Source organism: Cibotium barometz, chromosome 11 (assembly GCF_041138505.1).
Source record: "Cibotium barometz isolate CiBa-2024 chromosome 11, ASM4113850v1, whole genome shotgun sequence".
NCBI classification, from domain to species: domain Eukaryota; kingdom Viridiplantae; phylum Streptophyta; class Polypodiopsida; order Cyatheales; family Cibotiaceae; genus Cibotium; species Cibotium barometz.
This window is the reverse complement of record NC_141056.1, coordinates 7,133,599-7,149,155: the sequence shown is the minus strand read 5'-3', so window position 1 is coordinate 7,149,155 and position 15,557 is coordinate 7,133,599.

Genomic DNA, 15,557 nt, shown 5'->3' with positions numbered 1-15,557 from the left:
TTGTAATCATGGAGAAATTGATTTCTATGTTATGCATAATTGATGATTATTTTATTGAAAAAGTGTTATTTTTATCATAATTGAATTTCATGCATAGAGGTATGCATAAAAGATTATTATTTTAATGTAAAAGTGTTATTTTTATCATAATTGAATTTCATCCATAGAGGTATGCATAAAAGATTATTATTTTAATATAAAAGTGTTACTTTTATCATATTTGGATTTCATGTATAGAGGTATGCATAAAAGATTATTATTTTAATGTAAAAGTGTTACTTTTATCATATTTGGATTTCATGCATAGAGGTATGCATAAAAGATTATTATTTTAATGTAAAAGTGTTACTTTTATCATATTTGGATTTCATGCATAGAGGTATGCATAAAAGATTATTATTTTAATGTTAAAGTGTTATTTTTATCATAATTGAATTTCATACATAGAGGTATGCAAGCATAAAAGATTATTATTTTAATGTAAAAGTATTACTTTTATCATATTTAGATTTCATGCATAGAGGTATGCATAAAAGATTATTATTTTAATGTAAAAGTGTTATTTTTATCATAATTGAATTTCATGCATAGAGGTATGCATAAAAGATTATTATTTTAATGTAAAAGTGTTACTTTTATCATATTTGGATTTCATGCATAGAGGTATGCATAAAAGATTATTATTTTAATATAAAAGTGTTACTTTTATCATATTTGATTTTTATGCATAAATGGGTGCATAAAAGATATTTTTTATACTAAAAGTGTGATTTTCATCATAATTGGATTTTATGCATAAATTAGATGCATAAGAGAAATTCTTTTATTTTAAAAGTGTAATTCCTACTAAATTGGATTTATGCATAGAAAGATGCATAAAGAAATCTAAAAAGCGATTTCACCAGGATAACTTTTTACTCTAACGTAGTCAAGATCATTTACTGATCACGCTGATCTGACTGCACCTATAAAGATACTCGGTCCGATCAAGGAAGAAACTTGCACTTGGATCATTAGGATCAACGCTTTTTTCCCCATCAAGAGGCACACCCGTTGATTCCTATCCATAGAACAATTACTATCCGGGATTTACTTTATCTATCGTAATAACAGAAATTGAGTCTTGATTTACGGATCCATCAGTCCAGCCTAACTCCATCCAGTCCCATGGGTTAGCCAACCGCCCAACCACTGTAGTGATGGGATCCAATTAGGAATTTGGTTAGGTTTTGTCCCGGGTACCAAGGAAAAGAGTTCCCAGGCTCCCTAGCCGGAAGTTCATGCAAACATAAAACTAGTCACACCACTTACGCACCCAATATGAAATTGCCTTTTTCTCAGCATCAGCTAACTTTAAAACAATCCTTTAATTAAACCATTATGCCATTGATCACTATCCTCAAAATCTCTAGTTGAATCCATATTTCTAATCATTCATTCATCGGTGTACTTATGGCATCATTGGCAACCAGAACGCTCACCACCTGTTCACTCAGGGGCCTTTTCGATAGTTCCTAGCTCATAGTAACCGAAAATATATAAAATCAAGATGAAATCCTTGTTGAAGATCAGCAAGATCAATCAACAGATCCATATAAGAGAGCCATGGACTAATCGGTTGAGGACCAGCAAGGTCAATCAACCAGATCCATGCCCGGTCAGCAGTTGCAACTTTAACAGTTAGGTCTCCATGACCTTAATCCACAAGACAGTCAAAATGCTTTCCCAGCATTCTTGCCATAAAACAGTCAGTTTGGTTGAATTTAGACTAGATTTGGACCTAGTTTGGTTACTTTTTGAATCAGTTTGGTTCCATTTTGATTTGGTTTGGTTCAAGAGAGAGGAGAGATAAAAATATCACATTATTTTTTAGTTTAAAACTCATTCAAGCATGTGAAGTAGGTGCCTCATTGAAGGGACTCCCCTTCCTTACGTATGTGTCAAAATGGAATCATTATACCCAAAATATCTCATATTTTTTATATTACTCATAGTTTCTTACTAATAAACCTTGTACATATTCAACTCTTCATCTTATGTGAGCATTTACTCATTTTTGGATACCCAAAATATCTCATATTTTTGATATTACTCATAGTTTCTTACTAATAAACCTTGAACATAGTTAACTCTTTATCTTATGTGAGCATTTACTCATTTTTGGATACCCAAAATATCTCATATTTTTGATATTACCCATAGTTTCTTACTAATAAACCTTGTACATAGTCAACTCTTCATCTTATGTGAGCATTTACTCATTTTTTGATACTTTCTTTTACAAATTGGATTTATCTCCTCCCCACACATGGATTGATCCTATTGGGCCACAGGAACCTTAATTGGACCTTAATCCAAAAATTTCTGAAAATCTAGACCCTTAGGCTAAGGTCCTTCCTTTATACCCATTTCTAATTAATTCCAATTGCACATTGGAAAGTTCTTTTTGAATTTCTGTTTCAGGGGAATTCATTTTAATAAGATGAGATATTTTTCTTTCCAAAAATATTAAAAATTTGAATATTCTCTCTCTAGAATATTTTCTCTCTCTAGGTTAAAACAGTTAGAAGCAAGATCTTTTATATTTCTGAAGAGGGATTTAATTACACGGAAAGATGCTGGACATCTTGAGAGGCTAGGGAGGAATCTTACATTCTCTCCCACTTGAAAAACGCGAGATGTCCTCATCTCGCAAACTGGGGATAATTCCGCAAGATGCACGAATATGAGACTAAGAGAAAATTTAATTAAGAGTAACCACCAATAAAAGTCTCAAGAAAGCAGACTAAAGACAAGAACAAAGATTTCAACTTTATTCACTCTTGGAACATATACAGCAAGATAGAAGAACTTTTTACAATTCCATAAGCCCGTCCATCATATGGTCACAAAAGCAGCACTCACAAGCAGCACACGTATAAGGTAACTCATCTATGGGAATAATTCGGCTGGTTATTGTAGCACCTACCTCATTGGTATGAGGTGACCTAATAAAAGGACCTCTAAGAGGCAAGCCAAAAATGGGATAAATGCATATCTTCTGGTGAGGAAGAAAACACGCAAGTAAGAAGACTTGCTCAAAAAATCCACCATGCCTTGATCTCATCACGCAATAGTATCGAGGACCCAAACCCAAAGCTTCAATAACCATACCCAAGCGGACATTGTTACGAAAGTGATGCCGACCCCACGGTGTTACCCTAGTTATGTCTCGATAGGTCCGCCATTTGGTTTGAGCTACAGAAGTTCCCAAGTTAGGAAAAAGTAAGCGCTCATACAGTTCTAGAAAATCCTTCTTCACAGACTCGCTTGCATCTTGAAGGTGAGTAATCATCATGGATAAAACCAAGTCCTGCTGAGAAAGAAAGGAGATCGATGGAAGTAAGATTACTGCGAGGACAAGTAAGAGTTACGACTTATATAAAAGAAGGAACTAGCGTAACCTAGAAGCCGACGGTGTATCTTACCACTCAAGTTTTACCGTCTTTCCATGATTTGGGCTTGGCACATTTTTCTTTAGAAGGTTTACATGAAATACATTATAAACTTTGAGATGAGGAGGTAGAAGAAGCTCGTAGGCTAAGTCAACTACTTTCTTTGAAATCAGATATGGCCCACAATATCTGGGGGATAACTTCCTATACTTCCCAAGAGATAAAGAACTTCTTTTGGGCCGTACTCGAATGAAGACCATATATGCTTCATTCTAGACAGAGGCAGATGGATGAGCTGGCGTTCTTCTGGGGTTACCCTGGCTTGGGCGAGACGGACCCTGATTAGACTGGTATGAAGGGATTGGTCTATGAATTTGGGGTCCTTGACTTCCCTGTGCCCTTGACATGGCAGGAGTCGGGCAGTCTTTTAAGTGATGACCAAAACCTTGGCATCCAAAACACCGGTTCTCACTTCTGAACTCATCGTTCTGAATCCTTAAAACAGGTGGGGCTCCTGAGAAAGTATTCTGGGGAAAGGGTCTTCCTTTTTTAAACAGAATCTTTCTTTTTAGAGAGGGAATAATTATAAGATTAGAAAGGAAGGTTCTTACGCCTGTATACCTCGAAGGCTGGGGGAGGAATCTTACATTCTACCCCTTTTAAAAAGGTGCGAGATGTCCTCATCTCGCAAAGTAGAGGATAACTCTTTTTCTTAAGATCTAATTTATTCTGGGGTTCCTTATATTCTGGTCAACCCAACAGAATACAGAAATAAATATCCCTTATATAGATAGAAAATTTTCTCATATTATTAAAATGAATTTCCCTGAAACAGAAATTCAAAAAGAACTTTCCAATGTGCAATTGGAATTAATTAGAAATGGGTATAAAGGACCTTAGCCTAAGGGTCTAGATTTTTAGAAATTTTTGGATTATGGTCCAATTAAGGTTCCTGTGGGCCAATAGGATCAATCCATGTGTGGGGAGGAGATAAATCCAATTTGTAAAAGAAGATACCCAAAAATGAGTAAATGCTCACATAAGATGAAGAGTTGACTATGTACAAGGTTTATTAGTAAGAAACTATGAGTAATATCAAAAATATGAGATATTTTGGGTATCCAAAAATGAGTAAATGCTCACATAAGATGAAGAGTTGAATAAGGACAAGGCTAATAGTTAAAAAGGGGAGATATTTAGAAGTAAATACTCACATAAGATGAAGAGTTGAATAAGGACAAGGCTAATAGTTAAAAAGGGGAGATATTTAGAAGTAATGATGCATTTTTGACACCTCTGCATGGGGATTTCCCCCTCATGAATGAGGCGCCTACTTCACATGTGCAATTGAGTTTTAAATCTTCAAAAATTGAGATATTTCATCTCTCCTCTCTCCTACTTCAACTCTAGTTGCAAAAAGTTAGCTCAACTGACCTAAAAATGGTCAAAAATTGACCAAATTGAATTGGAAAATTCTAGAATCAGTTTGTTTGGTTAGGAGCTCACTTTTTCCTATAAATAGAGGCCTTCCCCTTTGTTGAAACTCAATAGTGTTTTATGCACTGTTACTCTACTCCTCCCAAGCCAAGAACTGTGAATTTATTAATAATTCACTAGTTTTTGACATTTCCCTCTTCCAAAGATTGGTGGCCACTCTTGTCCAAACAAGAGTTGAACCCTCAAACCATCAAGCCAAAGGAATGCTATCAAAGTCATTAGTAAGTTGGTGATTCTTCTATTTTTTTACTTATTTTTATGGTTTTAAATGGTTTTTATGCTTTATGTCTTCTCTAAAAATGTTATGCCTCATTTCAAAAAGGCATTCCCCTCTCTTCTCTAGCAAAACCAACCATTCTCTATCCTAGGTGAATGGTTAATGATTAAAGTCAAGATTTTATAATGTTTGTCTTAATTAAATAGAAAAATGTTTACTTTAGGATAATTTCAATACTCTTGGTGCACTTTTAATTAGTCCTAAAGACTTAAAAATTTTAAAAATGGTCAGCCATACAAAGGAGGTTATGGCAAAATTTTTAGAAATTAGTGAGCTAAAATTCATCTTTTGTTATCCTAAAAGAGTAATCCTTATGGTTTCTATATTCTAAAGTATCATTTTCATGCATAGAGGTATGCATAAAAGATTATTATTTTAATGTAAAAGTGTTACTTTTATCATATCTGGATTTCATGCATAGAGGTATGCATAAAAGATTATTATTTTAATGTAAAAGTGTTACTTTTATCATATTTGGATTTCATGCATAGAGGTATGCATAAAAGATTATTATTTTAATGTAAAAGTGTTACTTTTATCATATTTGGATTTCATGCATAGAGGTATGCATAAAAGATTATTATTTTAATGTTAAAGTGTTATTTTTATCATAATTGAATTTCATGCATAGAGGTATGCAAGCATAAAAGATTATTATTTTAATGTAAAAGTGTTGCTTTTATCATATTTGGATTTCATGCATAGAGGTATGCATAAAAGATTATTATTTTAATGTAAAAGTGTTACTTTTATCATATTTGGATTTCATGCATAGAGATATGCATAAAAGATTATTATTTTAATGTAAAAGTGTTACTTTTATCATATTTGGATTTCATGCATAGAGGTATGCATAAAAGATTATTATTTTAATGTAAAAGTGTTACTTTTATCATATTTGGATTTCATGCATAGAGGTATGCATAAAAGATTATTATTTTAATATAAAAGTGTTACTTTTATCATATTTGATTTTTATGCATAAATGGGTGCATAAAAGATATTTTTATACTAAAAGTGTGATTTTCATCATAATTGGATTTTATGCATAAATTAGATGCATAAGAGAAATTCTTTTATTTTAAAAGTGTAATTCCTACTAAATTGGATTTATGCATAGAAAGATGCATAAAGAAAACTATTTTTAGTTCAAAAGAGTTATTTTCATCTATTTTGATTTTATGCACATGAAGATGCATTAAAGAATTGATTTTTAATTCAAAAGTGTCATTCTCATTTAAATTGAATTTATGCATAGGAAGATGCATAAAAGATTGATTTTTATTTCGAAAGTGTTATTCTCCTTAAAATGGAATTTATGCATAAATAGATACGTAAAGAAATCTTATATCAAATATAAGAATTCTCTTGTATCCTATAAATAGATATTAGGATGTGATAAGATGCGTATAAGAAGTGATAGGATGTGATAAGATGCGTATGAGAAGTGATAGGATGTGATAAGATGCGTATGAAAAGTGCTAGGATGTGATAAGATGAGTATGAGATGTGATAGGATGTGATAAGAGGTGTATGAGATGTGATAGGATGTGCTAAGATGAGTTAGGATGTGATAAGATGGGTATGGGATGAGGTAAGAAGTGTATCTGATGGGATAAGATATATATGAGTTGTGATAGGGCGAGAATGGATGGGAATGTGAATTTGGATGTATGCATGTAGATGTGGATGTATGGATGTGAATGTGAATGTGGATGTGAATGTATGCATGTAGATGTAGATGTATGGATGTGAATGAGAATGTGGATGTAGATGTATGCATAGAGATGTGGATGTATGCATGTAGATGTAGATGTATGGGTAGATGTATGCATGTAGATGTAGATGTATGGATGTGGATGTGGATGTGGATGTATGCATAAAGATGTAGATGTATGGATGTGAATGAGAATGTGGATGTGGATGTATGCATGTAGATGTAGATGTATGGATGTGAATGTGAATGTGGATGTGGATGTATGCATGGAGATGTGGATGTATGGAGATGAGATGTGGATGTGGATGTGAATGTATGGATATGAATGTGGATGTGGATGTGGATGTGGATGTGGATGTGGATGTGGATGTATGGATGAGATGTATGGATGTGGATGTGAATGTAAGGATATGAATGTGAATGGGGATGTGGATGTATGCATGGAGATGTGGATGTATGCATGTAGATGTAGATGTATGGATGTGAATGTGAATGTGGATGTGGATGTTTGCATGGAGATGTGGATGTATGGATGTGAATGTGGATGTGGATGTGGATGTATGGATGTGTATGTATGAATGCAGATATGGGATTGGATGTATGATGTGGATGTATGAACATGGATGTGTATGAAGAATAATGAATGTGAATGTGTATGTGAAATAATGTGTCATCGATATGAGTGAATGGATGAGAATGAGTACACATATGAATGGAAAGTGGAATAAGTAATGTGGACTGAGGAGGGATAATGTGGAAAGATGAGAGTTCGATATAGAAACTGTATTTTGTGACATGTTTGTAAATGACTGTTTTATGTCAAGAATGCTGGGAAAGCATTTTGACCGTCTTGTGGATTAAGGTCATGGAGACCTAACTGTTAAAGTTGCAACTGTTGCTGACGGAGAGTCAATGGAGGACGTCTCGCGTAGCAAGGTCGACCGAGGTCTTGACCAGCCTCGGTTTGATTTAATTGGTGAGCTTCCGGTACGGTGGATGAGGGACCAAGGAAGCGGCCCATGAGTGAAGCGCTAGGTGACCTGCGAAGGATCCTAGAGGGTGCTGACCATACAGTGCTCGGGCTCTGGGTCGCTGAAGATACCCACACGTGCGTCGTGGAAGATATTGGAACAAGGAGTAAGAGTTGTTTTCTGAAACCGGGCATGGATCTGGTTGATTGACCTTGCTGGTCCTCAACGGATTAGTCCATGGCTCTCTTATATGGATCTGTTGATTGATCTTGCTGATCTTCAACAAGGATTCCATCTCGATTTTTATATACTGTCAGTTACTCTATGAGCTAGGAACTATCGAAAAGGCCCCTGAGTGAACAGGTGGTGAGCATTCTGGTTGCCAATGATGCCATAAGTACACCGATGAATGAATGATTAGAAATATGGATTCAACTAGAGATTTTGAGAATAGTGATCAATGGCATAATGGTTTCATTAAAGGATTGTTTTAAAGTTAGCTGATGCTGAGAAAAAGGCAATTTCATATTGGGTGCGTAAGTGGTGTGACTAGTTTTATGTTTGCATGAACTTCCGGCTAGGGGACCAAGGAACTCTTTTCCTTGGTACCCGGGACAAAACCTAACCAAATTCCTAATTGGATCCCATGACTACAGTGGTTGGGCGGTTGGCTAACCCATGGGACTGGATGGGGTTAGGCTGGACTGATGGGGTTAGGCTGGACTGATGGATCCGTAAATCAAGACTCAATTTCTGTTATTACGATAGATAAAGTAAATCCCGGATAGTAATTGTTCTATGGATAGGAATCAACGGCTGTGCCTCTTGATGGGGAAAAAAGCGTTGATCCTAATGATCCAAGTGCAAGTTTCTTCCTTGATCCGACCGAGTATCTTTATAGGTGCAATCAGATCAGCGTGATCAGTAAAAATGATCTTGACTACGTTAGAGTAAAAAGTTATCCTAGTGGAATTGCCCGTGCTTTCCGGCGGGTACTCAAAAATATTGTGATATTTTTATCTCTCCTCTCTCCTAGATCAAACCAAATCAAAAGGGAGCCAAACTAGGTCCAAATATTGTCCAAATTCAACCAAACTGAACCTGAAAATTTCTAAAAACTAGTTGGACTTGGTTAGAGGCCTCCCTCACCTATAAATAGATCCTTAGCCCTTTGTAAAAAAATATGAGAACTATACCATGCCAGTATTATACTGAAATAATGATATTTTCTATTATCCTCTACAAATTGAAGAGATTGGAGCTTCTCTCTCTCTTCAATCTTCCTTGGAGTCTTCATCAACATACCAAACCAATTGATATGTTGAGGGCCTCTACTTTGATCAAAGAATCAAGCAATCTAGGAGGTAAATTGTGGTTTATGGTCTTTTTTCTTTAATCTCAAAATGTTTCTCTTTCTCAACCCCTCTCAAGCTTGAGAAGCATTCAATTGAATGTCTTTTTAATACAATTGAAGTTCTTTAATGAATTGTAGTGATAAAACACATAAATTTTCATTTATTCTTAAATTAAATATTTTTTTTAAGCATATCTCTCTCTCCACCAAAGAATGGTCATTCCTATGACCTATTCTATATTCAAATGAAGCTTCTCATGAAGCAATTCTCTAATCTAAAAGTAATTTCTATGCTTATCAAATTGAGGCCAAATAAGTGGCTTTTTAATGCTTTTATGCTATTTAATTCATGGAAAAATTAGGAATCAATTCCATAATTGGATAGTGATCCAATTAATGGTTATTATATCATATGATATTACTAAACTTTATGCTTTCAAAATTTTTGAGAATTATCAGTAATAGTAGCGGAGCTATGGTAAAATTTTTTGAAAAAATTAACACATAAATCATTTTCATTCATAATATGAAAAGAGGACTTCTTACCATATTCTAAGATTAATCATCCTAGGTTAATTGATTAATTCTCATCATAACCATGGATAAATTGATTTTAATGTTTATGTACAAATAGTTGTTAGCAAAAACAGAAATTTCTAGTAATATATTTAAATGTTAAAAGAGGAATTCCTATGACATTTGGAATTCCATCATTTAGATGGAAAAAGAGAAATTCCTAGCATATTGAAATTAATGAGTATTTTATTTAAATTCAAAGATGAATTTTAGATAAATTTATTTTATCTATGAGAAATATTTAAATGTTAAAAGAGGAATTCCTATGACATTTGGAATTCCATCATTTAGATGGGAAAAGAGAAATTCCTAGCATATTGAAATTAATGAGTATTTTATTTAAATTCAAAGATGAATTTTAGATAAATTATTTTATCTATGAGAAATATTTCAATGTTAAAAGAGGAATTCTTATGACATTTGGAATTCCATCATTTAGATGGGAAAAGAGAAATTCCTAGCATATTGGAATTAATAAGTATTTTATTTAAATTCAAAGATGAATTTTAGATAAATTTATTTTATCTATGAGAAATATTGAAATATTAAAAGAGGAATTCTTATGACATTTGGAATTCCATCATTTAGATGGGAAAAGAGAAATTCCTAGCATATTGAATTAATGATATTTTATTTTTACTTTATAAGAAATATTTAATGATAAAAGAGGAATACCCATGACATTGGAATGCAATTAATTAAATGCAAAAAGAGGAATTATCATGGTATTTGAGATCCAAGAAATTAAATGAGAAGCAGAGGAATTTTTAGCATAATTCAATTTATGATTATATATCAAAAGTGGAAATATGGGTAGAATTGATTTCTGTAAATCCCATGAATTCTTTTATTCAAAAGAGGAATATTGAATATAATTCATTTGAGAAATTGAGAATGAATATGGAAATAGTCATCGTCGAGAAAAAGAACCTTTAATTAGGCCAAGCAATTGGTAGAAATTTAGAAAAAGTCCCATTATCGGGATCAACCTAGAAAAAGCTATTAAATGGAAATAGCATGTGAATGGATGAGATAAGGTGAAAATAGGATGCGATAAGATGTGTATGGGATGTGATAAGATGTAAATGGGATGCGATAGAATGAAAATGGATGTGATAAGATGTGTATGGGATGTGATAGAATGTGAATGGATGTGATAAGAGGTGTCAAGATTATTCACAGCCAGAGTTGCATTTGGGAATGTGCATAGAGAAGCTGCCCCACAACAAGAAGACTGAAGACAAGAGAAGATGTGAGGCTCCAAAGAGTGAGGAGCCATGTGAAAATCTCTCAGAGAGAGAGAGAGAGAGAGAGAGAGAGAGAGAGAGACCCCACAACCCAATGTAACCTGGCCCCAACAAAGTTAAACCACCTCTGAGCCACCGATGATGTAGGCCACGTGGTGGTAGATGTATGTGTGAGCAGTTTAGTCAAGGTCGCAGGCACTTGTAGTAGCCTTGGACACATAGAGAGAGAGAGTGTCAAGGACTATGAGTTTAGAGACTTGAGGCACTGGTCGCGGACTATCAAGTAAGAGAGAAACTTGGTACAGGGTTCAGGTGTGCTAAATTCACTTAAGGGGAGATGTGCTAGACACTCGTTGCGCGGACTATCAACAAGTAAGAGGGAAACTTGGTATAGGGTCCAGATGTGCTAGGAGTATTCACTTGAGGGGGAGGTGTTGAAATATACAAGTGAATAGGGTGTGTGCGGGAACAAGCCCTTGGTTAGAGGCTGTAAAAGAGAATCTGTAAATGTGAGAGAACCTATGAAAAGGTGAGAAGAATCTATTGGGAGAGAATAAAGGGTAGCATGAGAAGATTTAGGAAGTGTGGAGATATTCTAGGAGAGGTGGAGAGAATCAAGCAAAAGAGGTGGAGTGAATCAAGGAGAAATCAGTGGGATTAGATGCTTGGATGTAAACACTATAAATTGAGGCATTGGCCTAATGAGAATTTGCTAGTTTTTTATTATCCATGCCTACATTAAGCTATTAGTTAATTGCTCACTAATTACATCTTAATTATCATCTAATCACTTTATTAATGATGTTGATTCTAGCATTTGATCCACCATAGCTCATCACATTGCGTAATTTCAACAATAAGATGTGTATGGGATGTGACAGAATGTGAATGGATGTGATAAGAGGTGTATGGGATGTGATAGAATGTGAATGGATGTGATAAGATGTGTATGGGATATGATAGGATGTAATAAGATGAAAATAAGATGTGATGTAATGAGAATGAATGTGGATGTGTATGTGGAAGAATGGATGTAGATGTGTATGTGGAAGAATGGATGTGGATGTGTATGTGGAAGAATGGATGTAGATGTGGATGTGTATGTGTATGTGGAAGAATAAATGTGGATGTGTATGTGGAAGAATGAATGTGGATGTGTATGTGGAATAATGGATGTGGATGTGTATGTGAAAAGATGTGATGTTGATGTGAGTGAATGAATGAGATGTGATGTGATGTGAATCGGGATAAGAATGAATGAGATTAGATGTGAAATGAATGAGATGAGATGTGATGTAAATTGAGATAGATATGAAATGAATGAGGTGTGATGGGATGTGAATATGGATTGATGCGAGTGGATGAGATGTGATGAGAATAAATGAGGAAAGATGTGATGAGATGGAAAATGATGTGATTGGATGACAATGGGTATACATATGAATTGAATATGGATTAAGTAATGTGGACGGATGTGGAACAATGCGAAAGACAAGAGTTCATTATAGGAACTATATTTATGACTTGTTTTTAAATGACTGTTTTATGTCAAAAATGTTGGGGAAGCATTTTGATCGTCTTGTGAATGAGGTCGTGGAGACCTAGCTGCTGCTGATGATAAAGTTACAACAGCTGACGGAGAGTCAATGAAGGACATCTCGTGTAGCAAGGTCTCGGTCAAGGTGTTGACCAGCCTCGGTTTGATTCAAATGGTGAGCTTTCGGTACGGTGGATGAGGGACCAAGGAAGCGGCCTATGAGTGAAGCGCTAGGTGACCTGCGAAGGATCCTAGAGGGTGCTAATCATACGGTGCTCGGGCTCTGGGTCACCGAAGATACCCACACGTGTGTCCTGGAAGATATTGGAACAAGGAGTCAGAGTTGTTTTTTGAAATCGGGCATGGATGTGGTTGATTGACCTTGCTTGTCCCCAACGGATGAGTCCATGGCTCTTTTATATGGATCTGTTGGTTGATCTTGCTGATCTTCAACGGAGATTCCATCTTGATTTTTATAAGTGAATATATTGCCGGTTACTATGAGCTAGTAACTATCGAAAAGGCCCCTGAGTGGACAGGTGATGAGCGTTCTGGTTGCCAATGATGCCATAGATACACCGATGATGGAATGAATTGAAATAAGGATTTAACCGGAGATTTTGAGGATTATGATCAGTGACACTATGGTTTCATTAAATGATTGTTTTAAAGATAGTTGAATCTGTGAAAAAGGCAATTTCATATTGGGTATATAAGTGGTGTGACTGGCGTTAAATTTGCATGAATATCCAGCTAGGGGGCCTGGGAACTCTTTTCCATCATACCCAGGACAAAACCTAACCAAATTCCTAATTGGATCCCATCACTACAGTGGTTGGGTGGTTGGCTAGATGGGGTTAGGCTGGACTGATGGATCCGTAAAATGAGACTCAATTCTGTTATAGTAGATAGATGAAGTAAATACCGAATAGTAATTGTTCTATGGAAAAAGAATCAATGACTGTGCCTCTCGATGGGGAAAAAAGCGTTGGTTTCTATGATCCAAGTGCAAGTTTCTTCCTTGATCTGACCAAGTGACTCGCAAGTTCGATCGAATCAGTTTGGTCAGTAATAACCCTGACTACGTTAGAGTACAAATATCCTAGAGGAATCGCCCGTGCTTTCCGGTAGGGGAAAGTTTTTTCAAGTTTGGTTTTTGAAGAACCAAGGGATTAGTCTCTTGACCGGATATCCGTGGTGGGCGAGGCCCCGAGTGAAGGATCCTAGCCCCCACTCAAGAAGTGCTACTTCCACTGCTAGCACCCCCAAATTCATTGCGCGGAGGGGGTAGGGATCTTTCAGTTTTGAAGTTGAGGCTTGGAGCACTTTAGTGTTGTTTGATCATCCAAATGGCATGGTAATTTTTAAAAAAAATCATCCAATTGGCATGGAAAAAAAAATCAATGTGATGCCTATATGCTTGATTTTTATAATTTCACTCTCGCATAAGCAAACCTTGGTGCCTACTTCTCATTGCCTTCTTAATAATATTGTTGCATATATAGCTTAAGTATAGGCTTGTTTAGCTACTCATAAGTCTTATGAATGCTATGGACTTGTATTTTATTACCTTGGTTAAGCATAATGAGAATATTGGAGTGTTCGATCGGATCAGTTTGGTCAGTAATAACCCTGACTACGTTAGAGTACAAATATCCTAGAGGAATCGCCCGTGCTTTTCGGTAGGGGAAAGTTTTTTCGGGTTTGGTTTTTGAAGAACCAAGGGATTAGTCTCTTGACCAGATATCCGTGGTGGGCGAGGCCCCGAGTGAAGGATCCTGGCCCCCACTCAAGAAGTGCTACTTCCACTGCTAGCACCCCCAAATTCATTGCGCGGAGGGGGCAGGGATCTTTCAGTTTTGAAGTTGAGGCTTGGAGCACTTTAGTGTTGTTTGATCATCCAAATGGCATGGTAATTTTTTAAAAAAATCATCCAATTGGCATGGGAAAAAAAATAATCAATGTGATGCCTATATGCTTGATTTTTATAATTTCACTCCCGCATAAGCAAACCTTGGCGCCTACTTCTCATTGCCTTCTTAATAATATTGTTGCATATATAGCTTAAGTATAGGCTTGTTTAGCTACTCATAAGTCTTATGAATGCTATGGACTTGTATTTTATTACCTTGGTTAAGCATAATGAGAATATTGGAGTGAGCACCGAGCTTAACAAATTGAGGCTTGTTTTCTTTACTAGCATAAAAAATACAAGTTTTACATTAAATGCTATAGCACATGTTAAGTGCTTGTATACCTAGGGTAGCTTGCTTAAGTTGTTTGGAGCATGTTAACCACTTACTTAGGGATTTATTTTCTCTCATAACCCATATAAATATGGCTTGTATTGGGTCAAGAAAGCTCTCTAATCATTTTTTGCTATGTTAATGTCAATAGTAGTAGAAAAAGTGACCTATTGCTTGAGTTTTACTTAAATCCCATGGATCTAGAAAAGTGTTGGGGCGTAAGCGTCGCTATTTTTTTCAATGTTATAACCGCCACTATATCCCATGTTATAGCCGTTCGCTATATCCCACACTATTTTTGCCACTTAGCACAACGCTACAAAAAACATCAACATCGTTATTTTCGCCTCTTAGCAGCACTGATAAAAACATCAGTGTCGCTATTTTTGCTGCTCCATGGTGCTAATAAAAAAATCAGCATCGCTATTTTTACAACTCAACAATGCTGATAAAAAACGTTAATGTCGCTATTTTTGCCGCTCAGCGGTGCTATAAAAAAACGAGGCAGATTGGAGCATTATCAATGTACTAAAGACAAAACTAATTTATACAAACAGACATATCAACATATGAAAATACATTTGAAACACAGTAACTCCCGAAATCTTAATTGTATTAAATCCCAAACTCCATAAAAGACGAGTTACATCCAAAATGCCATAACAAGGGAGCTACATTGAGTATGGAGCTACACAACATTA